Source organism: Choloepus didactylus, chromosome 13 (genome assembly GCF_015220235.1).
Source record: "Choloepus didactylus isolate mChoDid1 chromosome 13, mChoDid1.pri, whole genome shotgun sequence".
NCBI classification, from domain to species: Eukaryota; Metazoa; Chordata; class Mammalia; order Pilosa; family Megalonychidae; genus Choloepus; species Choloepus didactylus.
The window spans coordinates 66,516,041-66,528,801 of NC_051319.1; positions in this window are offsets into that span (position 1 = coordinate 66,516,041).

The window sequence follows — 12,761 nt, forward strand, 5'->3', positions numbered from 1 at the left end:
CTTTTTTCTTGTTATCCTTAGTGGCGAGCATCATGCGTCGTAGAATCAACAATGAATTCAGTGAGCTTATTAAATGGCAAACTACATGCATGCTGAGGAGGCCCCTGGCTATTAGGAAACAGAATGTCTTCCCTCCATATTGGTTGGAACTGGTTCATCCTCTAGGAAATTAGGGGGCTCCATACTATAACTTTAGATTATCCAGACTCCTCAATAGTCTAATATACATCTAATGCTGATTGACTCTGATTATTTGAGTTTTACTCTACCTCAAAACCCTGTCAAGATTCTAGCAACTGAGAGTCTTGTCTACACTAAATATTGTTGATCATCTGTGAGGTTAGAGTTATAGGACATTCCATGGAGAAAATTTAACAACTCCAAAAAGTATTACTCATAAATTCTCAAGGACACACTTCATATTTGCAACTTAAAATGACTCCAGAGATGCTTAGAGGTATATAAAACCTCAAAAGATGCATAAGTAAATTGAATTGGCAGCTTTTGTAAAATCTAACATAATCCAGTGAGTTTTAAAAAATGTTAGTTATGTCAGCCCAAAGTTAGCATGATCCCATATTTAGACCAATGGTCTAGAAAACCAAGATTGACCGAATGATTTTAAGTCCTTCTAAAGATTGACTGAGTGATTTTGTTAAGACCCCTTAATTTCCTGTGCCTGGGTTTGCTTTTTTATGTGCTAAAATTAAAAATTCTCCATGCACATTTCATGAGCTGGTTGTGCCTCGCATTCTATCATTTACTCTCATCTAGTACAATGACAATTCAAGAGAGATGGTGCATTACAAGTAAGTGTAAACACCTCATCATATAGCATTACATGTGAAATATTATTACTATATTTTAAGTGGAAGTAGGAAAAAGGAAAACAGACACTCCAACTTTATCAGGTCTATTACTTAATTAAAGTGAAAGAAAAAGAGGAAGCAATCAAAGTAGGAAAGACATATTACTCTGAAGGAGTCAATATGATGATTTGTAGGTATTGGCTAAATTTTAAATGCCATAGAATCAGTCTTGAAATAAAACCAAAAGCTAGCCTAATGGAATTCCAACTATTGAATACCAGTGCTCTAGATTTTGTTCCTGAATGACAGATTATTTGAGATATACATGACTTGCCTTTGACAATAATCACTTGTACAGTTTAAAATCTGAAGGGTATAGCAGATTAGAGAGCATTTTAAATTACAACAAAATTTTAATTTTTTATATTGTAGTCTTTTGTATTTGAAATTAGGAAGTAATTTCTTCATTCAGCCTTCCAGTTAAAATATTAACACTTGATGGGCTATATAGAGATTCTGAAGATACAGAAATTCTGAAGTTAAAAGCTATAGGAAGAATAGAGTTCTATATATTATAATTCTCACTTGTAAATTTAGGGACATTAGTTGACTGGACATAAATAGGTATCTATGTTAAAGGAAGAATCATTTTGCTCCTTAAGCTCTACCAACTCTGGGTTCCTCTTTGACCTTTCACTATTTCAGCTTTAGTTTCCTATTTAGAGAGGAAGGAAGGCCAATGGTACATCACAGTGACTGTAGAGGATCTCAGGGTCTAGGAAAACTTCAACGATCCTCAGAGATTTTAGAGTGGAGGGGGCCTCAAGTTCAACCCCAAGTTTTGAGATGCAGACCTTAAGAATCAGAGAAGTCAGATGGCTTGTAAAGGGTCACAAGTCCAAGGAGGTGGGGACACAGTATAGTGTGGTGGCTGCTGAATGACGGGGAATTCTGAAGCAGTGACTCATTGCTCCTTGGCACCAATTCAGCTTTGTGACATCACTTGGATTGTGGTTGTGAATGATTGTTTAACTTTCTATGTGTAAATGTATTGTTAACTTTCTTTGTGTGTCTTACAGCCTCTGAAAAATCAAGCCCCATGATTTCCTTATAGGCCTCATGGTTCCTAAGAAGATGCAAAACACCCAGTAAAATTTAAATGTTCCTGTTTAGCAAGCTTTATTGTTGCCATTCTATCCCTTGAGATTTTTAATTCTATCTTCTTTAACTTGACAAAATAAAGATATGGAATCATAGTCATTGTCTTAGCCAAGGTTTAGTATGTTCTATCTGTGTTTAGAGATCAAGATTTTTTTCCCCCTGAGTCGAGTTCAAGAAAAACTGCTTTGTTTCTGTTCTTAGGATCACATATCAGGTTTGCACCTGATTTTTCAGCTAGAGGGCTATTAAACAAGATATCCCTTATGGTACATTCTCGTGGCTCAAACGTTTGCCTGGTTCTGTGCATTCACATTTCAAAGGCAGACATTCTTTATGGTCGATGCAGACTCTTCTCCCATGTGCCTGCTTCCTTTAGCTGCTGTTCTCGGATCTTTGGCTGAGCTTTTCCTCCGTCATTATTTTCTTGGCTCTGACAAAATGACAACTGCCCTTTCGGATTCCTCCACATGCTCAGCTAGCGTGTCCAAATTCTGCTGCTTCAACACCGCTGAGTGATATGCCGTGTCCAGAACTGCATGCAGGCTAATGTCATTTTGCATTTAGAGTCTGAGAAATTTCAGAGTCACTGATCCCTATTGCAAACAGGTCTCTAATTATTTCTTTGGGAGGCTTGCTCTAAAATTACATTGCACAGTTAGTGCATAATGATGATTCAGAAAAGACTCCATTGTCTCTTCCCAGCCTGGTTATGCCAAAGAAATCTGGCTGTTTTAAAAGCATTTGGGGCTTAAGTGTTGTCAGATTTCCCCAATTCAGTTCTACATCATAATCATCAGTTTCTTTTTCTCTTCTAAAGGTGAAGGAATTTAAACTTAGGCTTGGCCTCAAGCTGGTCAACACAAACTAGGTCATAACCTGGTCTTTTAGAAGTCTTTGTGGTTGTTCTGGATGAAAGTGGTTTTTCTATCTGGACGCCAGTGCTGAGTGGAGAAACACAGAAGTGCAAGGGTGTGGAAGTGCGTTATCAGCCCATGGAAAGAATTCCCACCAGACACGAGTATTTTCCTTAACTTTCAAAGCAAGATAGTCTCTTTTCTTTATCTTTCTCCTTTCTCCCTCCTCATTTCTTCCTTTCTTTAATTTTGATTTTGATTTTTTCTATTTCTTTGTTCTCCCAGCAAGTCTGGGGATGGGCATCTGCCTCTGATGGAAGAGGCCTCCTACCACCATGTTGAACTGGGGTTACCCAGGTTTAGGCTTCCTCGAGCATCAGAATATGTGCCCTTGCAAAGGAGATACAATTTTTCTTGAATAAGGTCACATGAACTGATCTTGAGTTTAAAAGTTAACGGTGTATGTGACAACAAACCTTTCTTAGTCAAACTGCAAGGTTTTAATAAGACAAACAGGGCTTTTTCAGCTTGGTAAACCATTCTGTTCAAAAGAGCTGAAAAGCAAAACTCTAACAGTTCACTGAGCATGGATGTAAGATGTTTTACCAAGATGTCTCTTTTTTTCAGAAAAAAGTTTGTATTTTGAGAAATTAAAATCCAATCCAAGTCAGAGCCCTTACATATTTCCAATTTTAACTTGAAAGACCACTTAGGCTACATGTCCACATGTATAAAGAAATCACATTTTAAAGATTACAAATAAAACACAAGTCTAAAAATAATTACAATAAACATAGAAGGAATTCAAAGCTTCCTGTTGACCAAACTACCCCTCATAGTCCCAAATTGGTGTCTGTGCATGTGTGCTAGTTCCAATTGTCAATCTCTTGTAAAGATGCTTGCCTCTGGTCTTTATATCAGAAGAGTCTAAATCATATTCACACATAAAACCTCATTTTACTTGTTGTGTTAAGGATTTTTTTCTAATGCTATTTTTAAATTTAAAATATACATGTTAATGTTCAGGCATTTAACAAACTAATTGTATTTGGAAAAACTGAGTTACTGATATAGTCATACATTCTGTACTGTATGCTCATACAACTTTTATACAGAATTAAATGGTTTTGTTCATGGAGTAAATGTGATTGCAGATGCTAGTGCTACAGTACATGTATAACTCAGTAGCTACAGATGTAGGTAATGACATTTTCTCCAACACTTTCCCACATTTTAGGATTATAAAACCTATCATGAAAGAATCAGTAATACTGACTGGTGTATAAGATTTGCCATCATTATCTTATTTCAACCAGAAATAAGCATCCCAAATTATTGCTGCACCACAATTATTTATAAGGGTTCTTTTAACAAAGAGTAAATGCACTTTTTAGTATAAGTACTTAGCACATTGCCTTGTATGATGTAAATTTTCAATTTGTGTTAGTTTTTATTATTTTTATTTAAATTAGTCTGGTCTCTTTTCACAGCAAATGACAGAAGCCAAATCAAAGCAGCTTAAGGAAAACAAGGCTTTTATTGGCTTATGAAAAATCAAGGCCCTGGCTTCAGACACAGCGCATTTCAGGTTATCAATGATGTTGTGGATATCTGCCTTTCTGCTCCTCTTTCCTCAGGGTTGGCATGTTTCTGAAGAAGATTTTCTCTCCTAAGACATCTGCCAGCATTTCCAGGTAAGTATCCAATTGTCTTCAAGAACAGCAGATAAAGAGTTTCTTTTTTCCTACAGTTTGGCAAAAGGCTTCAAATTGAGTCTCATTGGTCCTTCTCTGCGTGGCTTGGGTCACTAAATCACTTGTGAACATTCACCGCTGTCTAGAGATCCAGAATTCCAGTTAGCCAGGCCTGTACCATGTCTCTCAGCATTACCCAAAGCACTAAAAAGAGAGCATGGAAATCAGAAGTGTGAATGTGTGCCAGTCTGGCAAAAAGAAAACCACAGATGTCTGCCACCTTCCTTCACCCATCCAGGAAACATCAGTCGAGTTTCTGCTGCACACCCTGCACCAACGGCATGTCTGAGCAAGAGAAGTCATGTGGGACAGGGAATCAGGCAATGGGCACAGTGGGAAGAAATTCAAAAGTAGAAGGCCAAATCCCTTCCCTCAAGGGAGAGACATAACTAGACTCTAAGAACAATTAGAGAAAAGGACTCTGTGATGGATTATTTGATACATGTGGGAGAAATCCAGAGTAGGAGAAAATATTGTGTTTGGAGAAGTAAGAGAAGGACCCTTAAAGGGGATCTTGACTAATGGGCCAAATGTGGATGAGTGGAGGAGAGGGCAGGATCTTCCAAGAGCCTGGTGGAATGTTAGTAAAGACTCATTGTTTTGATGCATGGAATGTGTTGGTGAAACAGGAAAAAGTCAAACTAATAGCACTAAGGAATAGCACTGGAGAGGAAAGTTGTGGTGGGTGGGGAGGGAGGCACTTCTTGAAGATTCCTGAATGCCAGATGGGGCAGGTTAGGCAGGAACCAATAAACAGAGGCAGAGTTGAGACAGGATGAGAAAAGCAGTTGAGGAAGATGAATCTGGTGACAGGCTATAGGATATCTTAGAAGAAAGTAAGATGGCAGGCATCTAGAGTGGTGTGGGGGCTACTACAAAGTTGAGTAAAGAGACAAAGACTGAGAATGAAAGGCTGTGGGGAGGAGGAGACATGATGCTTAGAGAAATTTCAAGGGAGGAGTCATTTGAGGAGTCAGTGGAAATAGAGGAGGAAGGAGAAGATGATTCTAAATCATTAAGCCCAGGCCTGGGTGAATGGAAGCATCATTAGGATGTAGTGACAGGAGCCATAATTTCATAGTGTTTATGGGACTTTTCTCAGCAATGTTCTCACTTTCTACCACGTGCTGTAGCTACTTACATGCATATATTTCTTCAAGGAAGACGTTTAATTCATCTTCAACAACATGACATTTGGTGTTTTGCACATGGTTGAGTCAATTGACATTTGTTAAATGAATTTTGCAGAAGAAGAAACTGATTGCTGGGGAGGTTAAAAAACTTGTCTATGAGGCAAGCTAGTGAGAGAATGGCAACTAGGATTATACTCATCTCAATTTCTGTCTGGTGCTTTATTCTTTGTAGTCCTTTACTACTACAGTTCTTCTTAGTTAGTAAATATACTTCTCCAATATAAACTACCAGGCAAAAAATTGAAATAGGTATCTGTGCCCCATCATATATCTAGCTTACCAGTGCATTTCCAGAGAACCCAATTTGCCCAAGAGGACTCTGAAAGTCAGAATATCAGAAGCAAATCTCCCTCTGACCCCGTAAAACTCTTAGCATTTTCCATTTAGTTCTATAATTTTAAAATTTCTGAGATTATGGAACTCTTCTGAGTTCCAAGATCCTGTCAGATTTTGTGTGTTTTATACCCAAAGTACAACACTGGATAGTGTCACAAAAGATTGCAAAGAAGTAGATTATTAAATCTTCTGCAGTGGTTCTAAAAGTACGGTTTCCAGAGCTACTGCATTAATTTAACTTGGGAACTCCAAGATGTAAATTCTCGGGCAGCACTCTAGACCTGCTGAATTAGAGACTCTGGAGATGACTCCCAGCAATCAGGCTCTTAACAAACATCCCAGATAATTCCGACATAAAATGAAGTGTGAGAGCCACTGGTCTATGGCAACATTCTTTAAGAACCTCTTTGATCCTTTGGTTCTCAAACTTGATCTTGCATCAGAAATCACCACAGGGCTTGTTAAGACCCTGATCGATGGACCCTCATTCAAAGTTTCTGATTTGGTAGATCTGGTGTGTATCCTAAGATGTGGATTTTTAACAAGCTCTTAGGTGATGCTGATGATGCTGATCTGGAAACCACACTTTGAAGACCACTGTTTTGGTGTAGGCTCACAATAAAACAAAACAAAACAAAACAAAACCTTTCCTGTAGCAGCTCATATTCCCTTAACAAACATTTCCCTGAAATGCCCATGAAATTGTGTTTTGAAAAAGCTATAAAATTCTTTTGGAATCTGTATATGTGTATGTAGAACACAAAGAATCCATCTGATGAAATGTGCAGTCCTGTGAAATAGTAAAGCCATTAGAGTAGTCCCAGTAAAATTAACTAGAGAGGGCACACCACTGAAGACTCATACTCTTTCCTTGTAAGCACTGATTTGCGGTAAATTGCAATATTAAGGTTGAAGTGATACCAAGAAAACCAGGGCTGAAAACTCCCTTCTGAATTTCAGATTTACTTTATTAAAATGCTGCAGTGGCACAAAGCTATAATCTGTTTCCACAAACCAATTTGTGTATAGCACAAAATCACATCAGTGAGGACACACGGCATCTCCTTATCAGGAAAGACTAATTGGAAGGTACAATTAGCTGGGTAGTGAATGCCAGGAATTCTGAATCACCAGCACAAAGTTGCCTTCATTTAACACAACAATGTATGGGGGCAGAGATAGCCCCTGAACAAAGAGATGGCATGCTTTGTCTGGAGGAACCATGGTTCCTGCTTGTAAATGGATAAGGTTGGTAGGTTTTCCCTTTTTTTTGGCAGTTGATTGTTTTATTTATGCAACATGTGGCGCTGTTCAGATATTTTAAATAATTATACATATTTCATAACCTGTCTTTCCCAGAATAAACAGCCTCTGTTCATCAACTATTTCTCATATGAGCAAGCTTTGAGCCATGACCCTCAGAGACACCCTTAGACACCCATGGCTTGCCTCGGAATATATTCTTATTGATATAATCCATTTTTTAAGCTTTTTTATTTTGAAATCACTTCAAACTTACAGGACAGTTCTAACAATAATGCAAATCCCATACAGAGACCTTCAACTCAATTTTAATATTTTGCCACCTTTGCCATGTCATTCTATCTTTCTATCTATCTATCTATCTACCTATCTATCTATCATCTATCTATCTAGCTAATCTATCATTTTCTGAACATTTGAGAGCAGGTTGCACATAATCCTTAACACCTAATACTTCCATGTATTTTTCTTATGAACAAGGACATTCATTTATGCAATCACCTTAAGTGCAGTTATCAAGCTAAAGCAATTAACAATTGATATAAAGCTTACATTCTACATTCCATTTTCTCTCATGTCCCAATAATGTCTTTTTGAGACTTTTCACCTCCATTCTTAGATCCTGTGAAGGTTAGGTTCATGTGTCAATTAGGCCAGGTGATGGTGTCCAGGTGTCTGGTCAAGCAAGCAACTGGCCTAACCGTAACTTCAAGGACATTTGTGGCTGGTTAATAAACCAGAAGGCTGGTTTATTAAATCATCAGTCAACTGACTGCACCCGTGACTGAGTACATCAACAAAGGGCATGTTTTCAGCAATGAGAGAATTCAACCAGCTGGATTTAATCCAACCAGTGGAAGACTTTTAGGGAGAAAGAGAGAGGACCTTCACTTCTTCTTTGGCTAGCTAGCAAGCGTGTCCTGAGGAGTTCATTGAACACCTTCATTGGAGTTGCCAGTTCGCTGCCTGCCCTACGGAATTTGGGCTCGTGCATCCCCACAGTTGCATGAGACACTTTTATAGAATCATACAATTATGGATATCTCTTGTTGGTTCTGTTTCCCTACAGAACCCTAACTAATACAGATCCCATCCAGTATCATATGACATTTAATTGTCATTATCTCTTTAGTTTCTCATTCTTTGTTTTTTTTAAATATGGAAACATATGTACAACATAAATCTTCCTACCCCAACTCCACCCTAGCCTACCATTCAATGGAATTACTCATAGTCACAATGCTGCAGTACCCTCACCAGCATCCAGTACTAGAATTTTCCCTTCACCCAGACAGAAATGCTGCACTCATTTTGACTTACTTCTCTTTGTCCCTTCCCCTACCCCTGGTAATCTGTCTCTATGAATTTGCATATTTTTCTTTGTGGTTACCATGGGGCTTAATGTTAACTTTCTAAATCTATAGCAATCTCATTTGCTTTGATACCAAATTAACTTCAATAGCATACACAGACTATACTCCTGTACTCCTCCATCTCCTCAGCTTTATGTAGTTCTTGTCACAATTTCCATCTTTACACATTATGAGTTCAGAACCATTGATTTATCATTACATTTTATGCATTTGTCTTTTAGATCCTGTAGGAAGTAAACAGTGGAGTTACAAGACAAAAATACAATCGCACTATATTTACCCATGTTGTTATCTTTACTGGAGATCTTTATTTCTTCATGTGGCTTTGGTTAATTGTCTAATGTCCTTTCCTTTTAACCTGCAGAACTCCCTGTAACATTGTTTGTAGGGCATGCCTAGTTCTAGGATATCTAGGAATAGATATCTAGGAATATCTTAATTCCTCCCTCATTTTTGAAAGACAGTTTGGCTGGATATAGAATTCTTGTTTGGCAAATTTTTTTGCTGTCAGTACTTTAAATATATCTTCCTACTGCTTTCTAACTTCCCATCGTTCCTGATAAGCAATCGGCACTTAATCTTATTGAGGATCTCTTGTATGTGTCACATTGCTTCTCTCTTGTGACTTTTAGAATTCTCTCTTTATCTTTGGCATTCAGCATTTGATTATAACATGGTGTGGTGTGAGTCTATTTAGATATATCCTGTTTGGAGTTTGTTGAGTATCTTAGATGAGCATATTCATGACTTTTATTAAATTTGGGAAGTTTTCAGTCATTATTTCTTTGAATATTCTCTGTTCCTTTCTCTCTTTCTTCTCCTTCTGGGACTCCCACAATAAGTATATTGGTACAACTGTTTTCCCACAGGATCTTCAGGCTCATCAATTATCTTCATTCTTTTATTTTTATGCTCCTGTTTGATTTCAATTGTCTTATCTTTAGTTTCACTGATTTTTTTCTTCCACCAGCTTCAATCCGCTGTTGCACCTTTCTAGGAATTTTTAATTTCTGTTGCTGTGGTCCTCAGCTCTGTTTGGTCACTTTTCATAATTTTGTCCTTTCTATTGATATCATCTTTTCAATCATCTATAATTTCCTTGATTCTCTGTAGTTCTTTTTATTCTTTGAGCCTTTTTAGGACCATTTTTTTAAAAGTCTTGGAATGTTCCAGGTCTGATCCTCCTCATAGAAGGGTTCTAATGTTTTAATTTTCTCCTTTGCCTAAGCCTTTGTCTCTTATATCTTTATATGCTTTGTAATGTTTTGTTGAAATCTGGACATTTTGATATTTTAATATGTTATCACTGGGATTTAGATTCCGAGGCATGTGCTTCTTAAGCTTGTATTCAACTCGTGTTATAACAGAGCTTCCTTGAATGCCAGGAGAAAACAAAAAAGTAAATTAAGAAAAGGAAAAAAAAGAAAAAAAGAAACACCTTTTCCAGTCTTTGCTGACTGACCCATGCTAGTTCTCTCCTTCAAAGCTCATCCATATAATGAGTTTAGAGAATAAATCCTGGTGGAAGTGTAGAGGTCTCCTTATTCCTTTCTTTGCATGTTTCTTGTCTTAGGCATCATTGCCTAAGGAATAGCAGAGGAATCCTGCGTTTACATGGTTCTAAATGTCCCCTCTTCCTTAGGAAATAGTTTCCTCATGGTCCAGACACAGTGCTGTGTGTTCTACAGCCAACAATCTATTGCTCCAGGCATCCATTTGACTGCTCTCCCAGTGTTCTACAGAAGAGCTCTGCCTTTTACACCCAGGGCAAGTTCTGGGACAGCAAGTCCCCCACACTACCACTGGACAGATTGGGCCAGCCCTACATACTCCCATTATGTGCATGAGGATTACTCAGCTTCCTCTGCAATCAGGACCAGGAATACACACTGGGAGCTCAGGCTGGCTCTGCAACGAGCTGATGAAGGGTGGGGTAGGGTCCAGTCTGGTTGCTAGGAGATCCTACCATTAGGAAGATGCTGTTCCCTTTATTTGGGGCTCTCCCTGTTACTGCAGTCTAACTGTTTTCTGGATCTTTGAGAAAGATATTTCTGCCAGTTTTTGCTTGTTTTTCAAAGCTTCTTGGGGGTAGGGGGCAGAGTCCTAAAGCTGCTTCTTACTCTACCATCTTGTTCTGGTATATAGGTTGGTAGATTTTTATAACTCATTTCTTCTCCTTGACTCACACATCCCATACACAAATTCAGGAGTGCTAAATATTTTCAAACCCCACTTTTGTTACCAAAATCTGTTCTGGTTTGCTAATGTTGCTCTTTTGCAAAACACCAGAAATGGATTGGGTTTCATAAAGAGGTGTATTTGGTTACAAAGCTAAGGTCTTAAGGCCATAAAGTATCCAAGGTAAGGTATCAACAATTGGGTACCTTCACTGGAGGATGGCCAATGGTGTCTGGAAAACCTCTGTTAGCTGGGAAGGCACATGGCTGGTGTCTGCTTGCTCCCAGGTTGTGTTTCAAAATGGCATTCTCCAAAATGTCTGTGTCAGCTTCAATAGCTGTCTTCAAAATGTCTGTCTCAGCTGCAGCAGCAAGCTCCTTCTGTCTGAGCTCTTATATAGGGTTCTAGTAAACTAATCGAGGCCAAAGCTGAATGGGTGGGGTCATACCTCCATGGACATTATCTAATCAGAGTTATCACCTACAGTTGGATGGGTCACATCTCCACAGAAATGACTTAATCCAGTGATTCCAACTTAATCAACACTAACATGTCTGTCCCTACAAGATTGCATCAAAGAACATGGCTTTTTCTGGGAGATGTAATATATACAAACCGGCACACCATCATTCACCCTGAAGGCAGATGATCACATTGAGATATTATTTTTAGAATTGACAAATAGATGTATCTTGAGATTAAGAGATCATGTTTTAAAAAATACATTTGTAGACTGGACTGACTGTAAAAAATATTATTTGTGACCTCCAATACTCCATCAGGGAACATGACCTTTTCACTTTATCCAGAGGAAAGGCTGTGAGAAGGAAGCTGGGTGGGCTTGTTACAGTCCTATTTTGGAGAAGGCGCCATGCACGGTGTGATTCGGCATGGAAGATCCCATTGTTTAGGAATGTACGACTATGGAAGCAAAACTCACCCTCCTGAAGGGAGGACAGAGTAGTGATTTCACTAAAAGGTTGAAAATTCCCATCTTGGCCAGGAAATGGGAGTGCTTTTTATGAGCAGGAAGTGCCAAGTCTTCTCTAGGGGAGCATATACTCTAAGTTTCAGGAATACCTTGTTTTATACAATAATGATGGCTGGGGACAAATCTAGGTAAAAGTTATAACAGTAGAATTTTTCTTTAATATGATAAAGAATCTATTTCAAACCAACAGCCAACATAATACTTAAAAATTAACTACTCTAGGCATCTCTATCAAGTTGGAGTGAAACAAGGCTGCTTAATACCACTAGTATTCTTTGGTATTATTCTGGAAGTTCTGATCTACACAATAGAACATGAAACAAAACTAAATGTTATAACTATCAGAATAGAGGATTCATTAGTACCTAGAAATGCAAAAAATGATTAGCTGAAAAACCTCCATAATTTGTAAGACTCAGCAAAGCACCTGACTATGAGGGGAATATCCAAGTATGTAAAGAGTTCCATTACACAAGCTTTAGTAGTTAGAAAACATAGTGAGAAAAAAGAAATCCTATTGATAATAAAAATAAAACCCATGCATGTTCCATGAACCACCTTTCTAAGAAATATGGGGAATTTCTGTAGAGAAAGTGATAAAAATTTTTCTAAGAAATATAAAAGAACTGGATAGTTCTAGGTATGGAGAGCCATACCATAGTTCAGGATGGGAAGGGACAATATTGCTAATAATGTAAGTATTTTAGTGTATCTTACACTAACCTATAGTTTTAATGCCATGAGGTTCAGGGGATTATAGTATAAAATTTTTGTGTTCCTATGCTGCCCAGAGTAGTGTAGGGTGTGAAGTAACAGCTCAATTCAATGCAAACTACTTGTATTTTTATG